The sequence below is a fragment of the Hipposideros armiger genome, unplaced genomic scaffold (genome assembly GCF_001890085.2).
Source record: "Hipposideros armiger isolate ML-2016 unplaced genomic scaffold, ASM189008v1 scaffold_416, whole genome shotgun sequence".
Taxonomy (NCBI): domain Eukaryota; kingdom Metazoa; phylum Chordata; class Mammalia; order Chiroptera; family Hipposideridae; genus Hipposideros; species Hipposideros armiger.
This window is the reverse complement of record NW_017731766.1, coordinates 1,454,816-1,469,838: the sequence shown is the minus strand read 5'-3', so window position 1 is coordinate 1,469,838 and position 15,023 is coordinate 1,454,816. Positions and strand designations below refer to the sequence as shown.

Below are 15,023 nucleotides of genomic sequence, written 5' to 3'. Positions count from 1 at the left end.
TTTCAGGACCTCTAGCATCTTTGCAATACCAGCCAAGGATCTCCAAGAGGCAGGATACTTGCCCTGATCCTCTTATTCCAAATTGTCATCTGTTAAATTAGTCATCTACTACTGTATAATAAATCACCTCAAAACTCAGTTACTTAAAGCAATAATAGTTGTTTATTACCTCTCATGGTTTCTGGGGGTCAGGAATTCAGGCAGTAGAGGATGGCTTATCTCTGCTCCACAATGTCTGGGGGGCTTCAGCAAGTAAACTCCAAGGCTGGAGGTTCCACTCATCTGAGGGCTCATTCACTCATAGATGTGACAGATGATGCTGGTTGTCAGCTGGGGACCCAGCTGGCGTGATCAACTGAAACACCTTCTACGCGTGGCCTCTCCCTGACTTGTGCTTCCTTACAAATTAGTGGCTGAGTTCCAGGAGCCAACTGTTTTCCAATACAGCAGAAGCTGTGTTGTCTTCTATGATCTAACCCTGGAAGTCACATGGCATCACTTCAGTCAAGACAGTTACTAAGACCCACCCCATTTCAAAGGGAAGAAACAGAGACACTCCCCCCGCCCACTTCTCATTGGAGGAGTGTGTCAGGCTGTAAGACCAGCCTGTCAAATGGGAGATATATTGATGCAGCTGTCATGGTAAAACACTTTCTGCCACAGTCACCTCCTGTAATTCCCAGGTTCATAAGGCCTCTTTGGACTCATTCTCCTTGGATCATGTAGCTACCCCCTCAGCACCCCTCCTTCTAAGTATACCCACCCGCCCTGAGTCCAGAGCACCCTACACCATCCACCTTCTAAGAAAGGGACTGTGCTCAGTGAGTCCCACACTGTCTTCTGGGTCCTCCTGAAGAAAAACAAATAAATGCATATGTCCTTTCCATCACACTCCCTGCTGAACCCAAAGAAACTAATTTCAATAACCCCTCGGAGCTATACACTGCTTTATAGTTCACACTGTGCTTTTGTTCATACAGGCTCATTTCATCAGTAAAGTCCAAGATGCCTTTTCTGACACACACACACACACACACACACACACACACACACACACACACACACACAAGTAAATAAGTAAAACTACACAGTGTTAGGAGCAAACGTGGCTCAAAAATCGCTCATGCTACTTCCCCAGCATATCTCCTGCCACCTTGAATTATAGTCATGAGGACCCAGCCCCGCAGGGGGCTGACACCTCAGCATGAAATGTATTCCACTGCAGCAAACTTGTTGAGGTGGCTGAGGAGACCAGGTACGGGTGGCTCATACAGCAGGAAGGGGAGGCCCTGGCCAACTTGGGTTAAGGTTCCCAAGCTAAAGATCGAGCAGGAGCTGGATAATTTGGGAGCAGAAAGGCGCCAAATAAATTGACTATGCTTTTAGCCTCAGGCACAGCATCAGTGATTCATCGCTGAGAATTTTCCTAACACCCGCCCGCAGCCCTGCTCCCTCTGAACTCTGGCTGGAGGCCAGGCCTGACTGTGTGAAGCCAGAACACATGGTGTCAGGGAAGCCAGAAGTGGGCATAGAGACTCTAGGCCCCAGTTTTGATGGGGAAGAATTACTTTAGGTTTTTACCATAACTAGACTCTAAAAGTCACTTGCACTTATCAAAAAGCTTGAGTTACGGATCTGTATTTTGAAATGGGTTTCTCCTCGTAAACAAAACTAATAGTTATCCTTTGAAGGTGCTTGGTTTGTGCCCATCACTGAGCTGTGGCCTTTATTGGTCTATTGGAATGCTTCCACAGAACGCTTGCCATAGTCCTTGGCCACCTCTCTTCAAGGTCAAGTGTCAACGGGTTGACCCATCTGGGTCTTCCAAAAAGCCCAGGTCTGTTCCTGTTGATGAACACTTGAGTCAAGATTTTGCTCCTGGACTCCCAGGGCCTTCATCTGTAAAATGAAGAGTCTGGGTCACGTGGTCTTCAAAGTACCCTGCTGCTGGGACATTTCTGTCACTCTGATCTAAGCAGACATCTAAGGAGTTTGGCTACCTCTTCGTTGTCCGCTTATAAAAACCCAATAGCAGGATAAGGACAAGGGGCACTGGCGCCTGAAAAGAACTGTTCCTGCCAGAGGCTGGCACAGCTCTCCATTCTAATGCCATCAAGCTAATAACACTCACCACCCTCCCTGTTCCCTCCTTCATGCCCTCCCTCTCTCCTCACTCTGCCTAGCCAGGCTGGCAAACCGCAGGCAGAGAAGCCCTGGGCAAGACTGGTCTGTGGCGTCTCCACTGGCTCCGCCTGATTCCACTAAGGAAACTAGCTCTGCTGATGTCTGTGGTCCTGCCCAAAGCATGTGGCTGCTTCCGCATTGCCAGTGAGAACCTCTGAAGGGTTGCCCCTGCTGGCCCCTGCTGACCCCTGCTGACCCCTGCCACCACCACAACCCCACAAGCTCACTGGTTTCCTATGAATGTGGGGGGGGGGGCGCGGCAAAGGGAGGGGAGGAAGAGAGAGAGAAAGAAAAAGCAAACAAACCAACCACATAAGATATAAGGCATAAGGACAGAGAGAATTATTCCCCCTGGATTACAACACCTGATTTCCAGATATGGTGTGTATGTGTGAGCTGAAACTGTGATAAACATCTAATTCTCAATAACACTAAGAAATTTACACCTTTGACTTCTGTTCTAACGTAAGGGTTAGATTGAGAATACACACTGATGCCAGGGGCTGTTAGCACATCAAATATATGATTATAAATTCCAACAAGGTGATTTTTAAATATTTTGTTATTATTTTAAATGACTAATTATTGACCATTGGCAAGATGCCAGTCACTAATCTAAGGCCTTTACTTGTATTTTCTCACTTAATATTTATGCCTTTTTATGACGTTATCATGGCAGCATTGTCTGTTTCGTTTGGAAGTTTTCTCACTCTCTGATGCTAAGCTAAGGTAGTGGCCTGGGAAGGGGGTCATTCTGAGAACAGATTTGAGCTACTTACTTCAGCACAGAAAGGCAAATAGATTTTAGCTCATGCCAGCTACAGTTAAAAACTGGTGGGAACCTAGAGGGTTGGGTTGAGAAAAATTCTGAGATTGAGTCTGAGCTTAGTGAGAAAGAGCGACATGATTAACAGGCAATGCCTGTCATGGGTACTGGAGGGAGAAATGTCACCACATGTGACAAGTATTTGCCAGCCCTGCTGAAAAACAAATTCCAGGTCCATCCTCCTATCTATGCCCATATAGGTTGTATTCTGCACAACTCCAGAGGGTGCCATTCATATGGATTTTGATGTAAATAGAAGCCGCCCTGGAATTGTGCAGTCCATAACCTGCACAACTGTCCCTGGTATCTTTCCTCATGGCAATAAAAACTGAGGTAGGAGATGGTGACCTGGGCTGTTGAGATGAGTCCATAAGGGGTAGGTGCTTTAGCACAAAGAGCTCCAAATGTAAAGTCATGAGCCCTTGGCCCTCTTCTTAATTTGTTGTGAGTCCTGGGACAAACGCTTTACCTTTCGGTGGCTTCAGTTTTACAGCTTATGGAATGAGCAGTTAGATCACAGGGTCCCCGAAATCCCCGCCAAATGTGTACGTGCTAAACTTTGCTGTTGATTTTGCCATCCAGTTGTGACTGGACGTCATAGCCCAATTTTGTCTGAGGAAGCTGCCCCCCCCACAACTTTAAAGCTTACTCCAGCCATGAGCACATGACTAAGCTAAACCAAGCAGTGTATCTCATCCACCCCTAACCCCCAGCCACAGTGACTGGCTCAGAGTTGAATCCGTAACTTAACCAGCCAATGAGACTCAAGGCCAAGGATTTCTTCTAAAGCTAGCACAGAAGTAGGCTTCATCTCTCCTACTGGATGTGAACCTGGAAGGATGTAGCCCCAAGAAGAGTTGGAAGTAATTTGAGGGAGCATAAAGGGAAATCCTGATTAAAAATAGAACCCTTACCAAAGAAGCAAAATCAAGAAATAGAGAATTCGTTTTTTGGCCATACTGTGCCAAACTTTACCTGAAGCCAGACATTCTCTGATATGAACCGATAAATGCCTTCTGGTTAAGTAGTCTGATGTGGACTTTCCACTCAGAGAATCCTAACTAAAGCTGCGTGACTTTATGAAAGAGTGAATGCTGTACCCTCTAACTCTGGCCAGAACTGGTCTTGATATCACTGACAAGAGCCCAACAGACATGGGCTGGCTGCACAATGCTGGGATGCTCAGTGTGTATCCCCGATTCCACGTAGGTACTGCTCCCACACACGTCCCACACACATAACAGGACTGGGAAGCGAAATAAGTTATTACCATGCCCTCTAAGCTTCCACCTCCAGATGAATGTTGTTACCAAAGCAGTCATGGGGAAGGAGGCTGTGGATTTATTTCTTTATGTCAAAAATGCTTCCAGAGCTCTTTTTTGAAGGCCTGCGGATCCAGTTTGCAAAATCCCCAATGAGAACACCCTAGATCAACATTACAGCAAATTTTATTGACCACCTATTAGGTGTAAGGGGCTATGACAAGGACTGAGAGATGAGCAAAGAGCAACAATAACAACAACAAAAATCCGGGACTTCAATTTAGAAAGAAAAAAAAAAGCAGGTGTCCAACGCATCTAAACCTTACACTCCTTCTGGCTCATAAAACTCATCTTCAAATGTTAAGTGGGTTTCTAGGCAAACCCTCAGGCTCTTCGCGCCTCCATCTCATTTTGTATCCTACGTGCTCTGCCATGAATACCTATGAGGCACCACTTGTCTAAGAACTGTCCCTCCCCTCGTCTATACAGTCACCATGGCAGCCATCCCAGAAGAATGTGAGCCTTGTCCCCCGGCCAAGGTTGATGGCCCAGGGATAGTCACCAACTCAAGTCAAGGCAATGATAGAACCTATTGCCTGGCAATAGATAGATGTAAGCTCCTGACCCTCAGACTTATTTGAACCTTTCTGTGGGAGTTTTAGGACAAGACTAACGGAGCCAGGCTTTTTGTGGCTGCCTGTGTTCTAAAATATAAAAATGAGGCCTTTTTATGGTTTTGTTTCTCATTGTGTTTCATTCTGTGGAAATAAAAGAAGAAGGAAACAAAGATGAGATACAGTATGTGAGTAGTTACCCAAAGGGTCTTGAACCCCTGCATCCAGCTGCTATTGAGGCCCAGATACATGCCAGGTTTTTGAATTGCTTGTTATACTCAACTAACTTATAATAAGTTCCTGGTTTTTGCTTAAGCTGGTTGGAGCTTGGTCTTCTAGAACCAAGAATCCTTACAAGCACATGGTCCTGATAGGCCTGATGTCTCTGGCTCTGGTTTAAGTCCACCCAGACAGATTTGGTCCCCTCCCTGTTTTCTGCACTTGTACCTTCACGATTGTGAGCATTGAGACCCCCTCAACTTGATGCCTTCCATTCTTCCAGGTGGAGGCCCCCCCACCTTCATCCCAGTCTGCAAAACTCTACCTTGATGCCCCTGTCAAGGGAGGGGACTAGGACTAGAAGGTCCCAGGAAACCATGACACTCTGCTGCAGGCGGGGACTGTGCCAGAGCTGTGTCACGGTGTCGTGGGAGCACCGAAGAAAGCAAGCAGATCCAGCTACAAGGATGGGGAGAGGCCCCCAGGGATTTAGCAAACCCTTCAGGGCTTGATAGGACTTTCATAGGTGGATTGGATTGGAATTATTAGGAAAAAGGCAGTTTGGAAAGAGTATATTTTCCAAAGAAAGAAAGAACAAAATGGGCCAAGAGTTTGTGGGAAAATGGGTAAGTACAGCATTAGTGGATTCTAAATTAAAAAGTCTTCCATCTTGATTCCTGCATTATTTAGCAGACTTGACTCCAATTGACTTTGCCCTTTCAAAATATTATGATTTTTGTGGGGAGAGAGGGACAGATGATTACATATCTATTGTTTTAAAAAGAAAATAAAATCTTTAGAAAATATGGAAAAGTATGATATTATCTACCATCCCTCCACCTACCCAGACATAATCCCAGCTAACATATTTGTATATATGCTTATTACCTCTTTCTAAATCATCTAAACATTTCCATATTATAAATGTGACTATTTGTAGAGTTTGGCACCCTGGATTTTTTCACTTTCTATATTTTATGGACAGAATGTCATCAAATATATACTGTCATGAGTTGACATCATTGTCATTTAAATGGCTGCATAGCATTCGTGGGGATGTACTATAACATCTTAACCAGTTCCCTATTGACAGACATTTACGCTGCTTCCAATCAGGTGTGAATATATGTGTGTATGTGTGTGAATTTGCTTTTAGATCAAAACTGTAACAAGCAGATCTTTGTGCATTTGTTTGCTTGTTTTCTTAAGGTAAATTCCAACAAGTGGGATTGCTATGTTAAGGTTATACATATTTTAGAGTGTTTTGACACATTTTGTCAAACGCCCTTCAGAAATGTGCCAGTTTAGACGCCTACCAACACTGTGTGAGATGATCAGCGTTGCCCCTCATCCTTTTCAGACTTTTCAGACTTAGCTCTATTCCTTTCTATCTGCCCAATAGATAAAATCTAGATATCGTTGTGGTGTCATTTACTTTATTACTACACAAATTTTTGTGTGATTATTGATTACACACATATTTCATTTAAGATTTATCTATTCATGTCCTTTTCACATTTTTATTTGGATGTTATTCATCTTTCCGTGATTGATCTATAAGGAATTTTTAGATATCTGGAATATTAATTATCTATTATTCATGTAAGTTGAAAACATGTCTTTAATATAGCCTTTGTGTTTAAACTTGGCAACATGGGAGGTTTTGCCGCATAAGTTTTAACACTTTTATTTATATTCCTGCTCATTTCTTTTATGGTTTCTGATGTTGATGCCATTGTTAAAAAGAATTTCCCTAACCCTAAGAAGATATAACCATGCACCTGTATTTTCTTCTAGTATTTTCATGATTTAGATGTTTGCATTTAAATCTCTAATTTATCTGGAATTCCTATTTTATGTAAGGTGAAAAGTAAGGCTCTAACTTTTTTTTCCCCAAAATATCCAAAATTGACACCATTTGTGAAGGATGGAAATGTCATGTATTTGTTCTCAGGTGTAGTTGGATCTGGTTTTAGATGATCTATTCTGTTTCAGTGATCTGCCAACCTAACCCTTCGCAGGTCACCTTATCAAGCATTCTAATTTGGTAGTGTAATTCCCTGCATAAACCCTCCTGTTTCTAAATTAGTTTGGCTCGTCTTAAGCATTTATTCTTCCAGAAGCACTTTGGAATCATGTTGTTAAGTCCCCTCCAAATCCCATTGATATTTTGGATGGAATTTCATTAAATAGATTAAATTCTGGGGCATTGACATCTTTATCTTTACAATACTTCGAGAAGCAAAATATAGCTTTCCATTTATTCAAGTCCTTTCATTGCTATTATGAGTAAAATATATATATACATATGTGTGTGTATATATATATATATATAATAGCAAGTTATGCTGTTATATAGCAAGTCATTGAGTCTATATATATATGTGTGTGTGTATATATATGCATATATATATATATGTATATATATGCATATATATGGCCTTTCTGTGGGAGCAGAAGCCATGGAAGTAATGAACCTTTGCCAGAAATAGCCCCTGAGAAATAGGAGAAAAGAGAGAGAGATCGAGAGATCCTGACTTCTCCTGTTTCTCTCCTTCCTGCCATGCCCACCGCTGACCAAACCCTGGAGGGTAAGAGGTTAGCCCCCAGCCATTTAGAACAGCACAGGTGAAGTCATGGAAGGGGTCTGGGACAGACAGGCCAAGGACCAGGGCTAGATGTCTTCATAAGGACTATGGATTATTTCTAAAAGTCACCTCTGCTCTCACATAATGAGTGCTTGACTCACCATGATGGTCGCAAGAATGTGCATTGGTTCGAGAACACTGTTGAAAGATAAAAAAAAAGTTTTAATTGGAACATCGAAACAAGCTTATTGCCTCCTGAGGTGACTACTCAGAAGGGGAAAACCTATGTGTGGATGTATTGGTATGATTTTTAAGTAGGCACATTAATGTAGAATTATTCACTATGTAAAACATGTGTGTTACTCCAACAAGCTCCCAAGTTGTGGACACCAAAGATAGTTCCTTCACTCCCTGAAAGGTCCAGTGAAATCTTATTCTTCTCCTTTCTGCCTTAGAGCAGTGTGCTCCTTGGTTCTTGTTCATCTCAGCTGTCCTGAGCACCTAATAGATGCTAAAAGAATGAACTGAAGTGAAGTTGAACCCATTTAAATACAAGTGATTGACATGCCACTCTTAGGGCCCTCCCCCACACTAACATCCCACCCTGACGACGGCTCCCTGTCCCATGACCTATCCCCCTGTGAAGTGAATAGCACTGTTGATGGCAGAGCCTGTCTTTTTCCCGTGTTTGTGTTTCCCCAGTAATCTAACACAGCCTGGCATAAAGGTCAACCACTGTTCATGCAGCAAATGAAGGAGCAGATTGAATAGGGCCTCAGTCTCCATCTCTAAAATGGGAGCCTGGAATAGCTCTGCCTTTTTTTTTTAAATGTTTTTATTGGGGAATTGGGGGATGGGTACAGGGCTGGGGAATTGGGGGAAGGGGAACAGACAAGTTGCTGTCCTTTTGTTCTTCAGTCTAGTTGTGGAGGACGTCGCTTCACTGGCCCAAGTTGGCACCATCATTGCGCTCTTCCCGGGCGAGGCAGATCAGTCACCGGCTTCTAGATGGCCGCTCACTGCGGCTGCTGGCTGCTCACGCTGGCTGCTGGCTACATACGGTAGTCCATGGCAACCCACTGCCACAGGGGCTGCAGCCTACGCCACCACCGGTGACTCACGGCAGCCCAGCTCCAGGTTGAGCTGTTGTTCAGCATCTTAGCTGTAGAGGGCAGTGTCACTGGCCCTCATATGTGGGATCTGAACAGGGGCCCTCTGGCGTCCCAAGCCAGCTCTTAACCATCGCGCCACTCGGCCGGCCCTCTCTGCCTTTTTAACAGTGTGTGGCACAGCCATTCCTCTCAATCTCTCTGCTTGTGGGAGGTGAGAAGGTGGTAGGAGGGCTTCCCTTCCTTCTGTGCCTCCCACTGGTGTCTGTTTCCCTCCTGAGTCATCTGGGAGCCAGACACCATCAGTCTCAAATAGAACATTCCAGGTACTTGCTCGAGAGCAGCAGGGCCATAAATCTGTACTGTGTCCCCCGTGGTTACCTAGGGAACACTGAGGCACAGCCAGAAAGGGGGGCACTGCAGACAGAGAGGGGTCTGGCCAGTGTCCCAGCCCTCTCAGTGAGAACCCAGGAGGTTCTTCCCACTCTATCTCATTTGGAACCAGTGCCCTGTCCCCTACAGAGGGCAAAGTGTGCCCCCAGCCAAGAGGCCCTGAAGAGAACCAAGGTCCAACTACCAAACACTCAAAGAGGCAAAAGGGATCATTTAGCAAAATGACTGCGACCAGAATCAGGGCAGCTGGAACCAGGCCTTGCATTTCAGTCCTTCACTGTTAGACAAGCAATCATAGCAGATCCCCCTTCCACTCCCTGTGAGTATGAAGATTAAATGAAACAATATGTTAAACTGATTGGCATAACACCTGACCACAACAAATAATTCATAGAGGCAGCTGTGAATTTAATTAGTAGTAGCGGTAATATTGATAGTAGTGGTGATGTATGATCTTCTCACTAACCTCCCAATGCTATCCCACTGTACAGATGAGGAAACTGGGCCCAGAGAGATTAAGTGACTTGCTCAAAAGCCTTCTACTAAGCATTGGATCCACTGGTAACAACCAACTAGCTACTCGAAAGCACAGGGATTATCCCTGAGGGAATAAGTCCTGTGGGAGCCTGTGGGAAGGACGGACAATATCACTAGCAATAACACCTCCAGACTTTGTTCCAAGCCCTATGTCCCCTCATCTTCAAATCTGTGGCAAAAGAGTCCCTGGGCTCTCATTGGCTCTGATTGGGTCAGGGTCCACCCCTAGGAGAGGGTCAGCCTGGGTCTGAGGGGTGGGGAACTCAGGGGACAGCTGTGGGCACAAAGGGAGTAGGAACAGAGGCTAGGACCCCAAACAAGATGCACTTGTGTGTGTGCACAGGTGTGTGTGTGTGTGTGTGTGTGTGTGTGTGTGTGTGTGAGTGTGTGTATGCAAATGTATGTGTGCATGTGTGTGAAGTCTAGAAAACATTTGCCAAAACATTTACCGTGATGCTCTCTCTGGAGAGTGGAATAAACTGTGATTTTCCTTTTGTTTTCTGTACCTTTCCATTTTACTTTGATTTTTTTTTAAAGATTTTTATTGGGGAATTGCAGGGATGCGAACAGTGCTGGGGAATTGGGGGAAGGGGAACAGACAAGTTGCTGTCGTTTTGTTCTTTAGTCTAGTTGTGGAGGATGTTGCTTCACTGGCCCAAGTTGGCACCATCATTGCGCTCTTCCCGGGTGAGGCAGATCAGTCGCCGGCCTCTGGATGGCCGCTCACTGCAGCTGCTGGCCGTTCACGCTAGCTGCTGGCTACACACGGTAGCCCATGGCAACCCACTGCCCCAGGGGCTGTAGCCTACGCTATCGCCAGCGACTCATGGCAGCCCAGCTCCAGGTTGAGCTGTTGTTCAGCGTCTTAGCTGTGGAGGGCAGTGTCACTGGCTTTCAAATGTGGGATCTGAACCGGGGCCTTTGGCATCCCAAGCCAGTTCTTAACCATCGCGCCACTCGGCCGGCCCTACTTTGATAATTTTTAAAAAGCTATTATGCCTCTCTCCTGTGTACAGACAGCAAGTAAAAGGGTGTGGATCAGGTGGGTCCGAGGGGACCCCCTGAATGCAAAGAGAGTAATTGTTTTTAAATAGAAATCAATGCTGAATGCACATGAGTACATTTATGGAGTTGAAAAAGTTTCTTCATAAGTTGAATATGCTCCCCAGAGCCATAAAGAGAGCACCCCTTCTCAGTGGAAACCAGCTCACCTACTCCAGCCCTGAAAAGTCTCTCCCTCCCTTAGAAGGAAGAAGAATTAGCATGACTAATTGGGCCTACTATGTGTCAGGCCCAATACAAAGGGCATTATACACACAGTCTAATGTAAACCCATAGCACTTGTGGTTACCATCATTTGTTTGGCAAACAACGAAGTCTCCAGAAGCGCTATTTAACTGCCACACTGTTCGTAAATGGGAGTCCATGACTTGTCTCTCCATAAAGATCCTTGAGAGGAAGAAACACTCTTTATTCATTTTTTTTTTTTTTTAGCTGGGCCATCCTGCTACCTGTTGGCAGCTCAGCTCGGGCTGTGAATCAAACCAGGGACCCTGTTGCTCAGAGCTCAAACTCTTGAGCGAGCGCTTAACCAACTGAGCCACTCGGCCGGCCCTCTTTATTCATTTTTGTATGTCCCTCAAACCCTGACACAGGGCTCAAAATTTTTGCTGATCATTAGAATCCTCTTCCTGTCGTCAGTGCTTCTTGGGCTCCATAGAGGATGATCCCTAATACCAAAGGTTTCACCAGCTCATTGATGCACATACCTTTGGCTAAGAAATTGATGAGTTTAGTTCAAATTAAAGGGGAGGAGAAGAGAAAAAAGATTAGGTCATTCTCCCTTGTTGGCAGGAAGTCATCACTTTGAAGAGCTGTCCTAACACTCACGGGGCCTTCAGAAAATAGGACATTGGACAGGTTGACTTTGACCAGGAACAGGAGGTTAGAAAAGGTCAGAGTTAGGGGTGGCTAGAGCCAACACAAGAACATTGAGACCTGGGGAAGGGGTTAGAGTTGAAAGGCAGGGAGGGTTACATAGAAGAGAATGGATCCCCAACATATAATTCACTGCCAAACAGACTAAAGAAATAGAGAGTCGAAGAGACAGACAATTAAAGAAAGCAAACCTCCTCCTACACAATTTTGCCTTCAGGAAGCTCTGGTTTCAGGGATGGATGGGCAGCTGGGATCAAATGGTCTGGGCCAAAAACAATATAAAAATCCTCTATATATCTAAAAGGAGAAAGTTCACCGAAAGACAGATGTTTCACAAATTTTGCTTTATTTTGACTTTCAGTTAAGGCTGAAATCAACCTGCCCTTTTCATTCATTCATTCATTCATTCAAAATCTAATAAATATTTATTGAGCACCTACTATCCATCCATCAAACACTGAGCTAGGCCCTTGGATGAGCAAAAAGAAACACTGTCCCTGCTTTCATTGAGCCTGACATCTAGGGAGGGAAGCAGATATTGATCCAATAATCACATGGGGGTGTGTACCTACAAACCAGGGCAAATGCTGTGCAGGAGAGGGATGTGGTTTTCTGAGAGCAGAGTAAATAGGAACTTCACCTAGACTGGGGTGGAGAGAAACAAGGTAGTCTCCCCTGAGGAAGTGACCCCTGATTGGAGGTGTGAAGAACTGGTAGGCCCCTGGCAAGGAATCAGTCACAGCAAGTGGAAGCCAAAGTCATTTTTAATGGGTCCAGCCGAGGCAAGACTAAAAGGATTAATCCTCAGAAAACCTGGGTTTAAGACTTAGACCCTGCAAGGACTCTCTCTATGAGACATTCAGCCAAGTTGTTTGCACTTTCTGGGCCTTCTGTAAAATGGGGATGATGAGCTAAAGCGAGGTTTCTCAGAATGTCATCTTTCGGTCTGCCGTAGAACCATTTGGGTGACTTGTGAAAAATAAAAATTCCTGGACCACACTTCAGACATGTGATCAAAATATCTGGGGCTGGGACCCAGGAATCTGCATTTTAAGACCCCCTCTAAGTGATTCATGCCCAAGGAAGTTTGGGCATCCCTGGCTACGTGGGCAAAGCTTTGCCTGCTCAATATTCCCTCCTTAGTAAATTCCTAGGCTCCCAAGGGAGCACTGTACCCAAGAAAGGGTACAGTGGGCAGTTCCTCAGATTGAGCGAAGGAGTCTTCTCAAGTTTCCAGGTGACAGCAACTCTCACACCTGGAGCTGGTTCAGCTATTTTCAGGACAAGTTCCCTAGCTTGACTTGAGAGAAAACACTTCCTGACTAAATACGTTTTTTCTTTTGACTTCTCCACCCAGTCCCTGGAATTTAACTGAAAGTAGCTGTATATTCACTGAGGTCTGTTCCCGGCCCTTTTCCTCCTTGCCTTCTTCCCCTTCTTGTGGATCTGGACCTCTCTACAGTATTGGAGTATTGGGGGCCGGTGAGGTTTCTCCTGTGCCCCCTCTTCCTTCCCTGCCTTTCTAGGGCATGAATGGGCGGCCTCTGATGTGATGGTTTATAGCCCATGAGCTTCTTCGGCCTGATTCACAAGGAAAATCCCTGTTGACACTAATTGTACCCGTGGCCAAGAATTATAAGCTGAGAGCCTGCCACCTGCCTGCTAGACCAAGCTGTTTCTCTGCCTCCTCACAGCGAGCTCACAGGGCCCGCTGCCCACCACGCCCCACTCCCAAAGCCCACCAACACCCCCTCTGACGTAGCCTCCACCCTCACTAAGAGTTCTCTGCGTGAAGAAATATTTCCAGCAAGCCCTGGGCTCTCTGGACGTGACAGAGTCAGTTTCAGACTTTGTATCTCAGAGCCCAGATATCTTCCTTCTGCCTGCCTGATAGATTCATGGGTTAAAATGAGATGGTGCGTGGAAAGCCCATACACAAGCCGAGCACACAGTACGATCTCAGCAAATGTTAGCTATTGTTATTTGTATCATTGTTATTCTTCTGGCCACTGTTTGTTTCGGGCTATCAGGGAAAAGGAAGGAATCAGTTACATCAATTGGCAAGTAAAGGGCTAGAAGTGTCACTGAGAGTCACTAAGAAAATCTGCACCTTTGTACTCCAGATACTGAGAAATCTGTTATATGTTTTTGTGATTATACACAATATCAACAACATAGTTATTGAGAGCTTTCTAGGTGCCAAAATCCCATGTAATCCTAACAACAACTCAATGGGGTAAATATTGTTAAAATATCCGTTTTTGTAGATAAACAGATAGGAGCTTAAATAAATGAAGTAACTTGCACAAGGTCACAAAGCTAGAAAGTGCCAAGAACTAGAATTTGATCTGATGTTTAATAAGCTACTTCCTGAGGCCTGACTGGCATCTCGTATGCTGTCTTTGGAGACTTTATCTGCTCGCTCGCTCGCTCTCTTGCTCTCTCTCTCTCTCTCTCTCTCTCTCTCTCTCTCTCTCTCTCTCTCTTTCTCTTTCTCTCTGTGTGTTTTTCTCTGAGACAGACAGCAGTTGGTTACCATCAGGGGATCAATAGCCTTCGCAACCTTTAGGACAATTATCAGATCAGATCTCCCATTCTTCTTGGAAGAGTTGAGACTCAGGCTGACACAAGCCCTTGAGCTTCCCAGGGAGGAGTTAGGAAGAGAGTGTAATCCTCTGACCCCGCCCCAGAGAAGAGTCCATGTTTGCGCTGTGCAGTAGCCCATGGCCCCAAACAACGCCTGCCTCTCTCAGTCCATGTCCCTGGCCTGCTGAGGTTTGCCCAGAAATTCCTATAGTTTTGTTTAGCAGTAAGGTCAGCCCGCAGCCAAATTTGGGTTATTTGGAAATTGAAAAGTATCAGTTTTACGTCAAACTGCCTCTGCTCCAATCCCATCTCTGGGTAGTCTTGGGCAAATTAATTAATCTCTCTTATCCTCAGTGTCCTCACCTGCAAATTGGAGCCAACAATGTCTGCCACAAAAGTATTGTTTGAAGGATTACATGAGATTGCACCTGTGAATTAGTTTAGCACAATACCTGGTGCATGACTGCACTCAGTCATAGTTAATTATTATATAGAGGGCCATAGAAGAGGGCAGTACCTATCTTTCAATGGATAGCACTCCAAAGGGGAGGGGCAATATTTGGAGACCCCTCCAGGAACTTGCAATTCACACCATGCAGCTAACTGCCATTATACCAGCTTGCTCCTGTCTCGAAGTTTCCACAAAACCTTCCCCTTGCCCCACCCCCGAGCACTTACCAGGGCAGTCCCACAAGAGGTAGAAAAACCAAGGCTCCCCCTCCTTCTCCCCTCATCTCCTCAGGACTCCCGAGGCACCCTTCCAAATC

The 15,023-nt window shown here is 45.2% G+C and overlaps 1 long non-coding RNA gene across 2 annotated transcripts in view; it reads right to left on the bottom strand.

Moving 5' to 3' along the window:
• Positions 1-15,023, bottom strand: part of LOC109394204 (uncharacterized) — a 45,587-nt gene that overhangs the window by 22,443 nt on the left and 8,121 nt on the right. For both annotated transcript variants that reach the window (XR_002126409.1, XR_002126410.1), the window contains exon 2: positions 170-478. This is a non-coding gene — a long non-coding RNA (uncharacterized LOC109394204). The remainder of the gene's footprint in view (positions 1-169; positions 479-15,023) is intronic.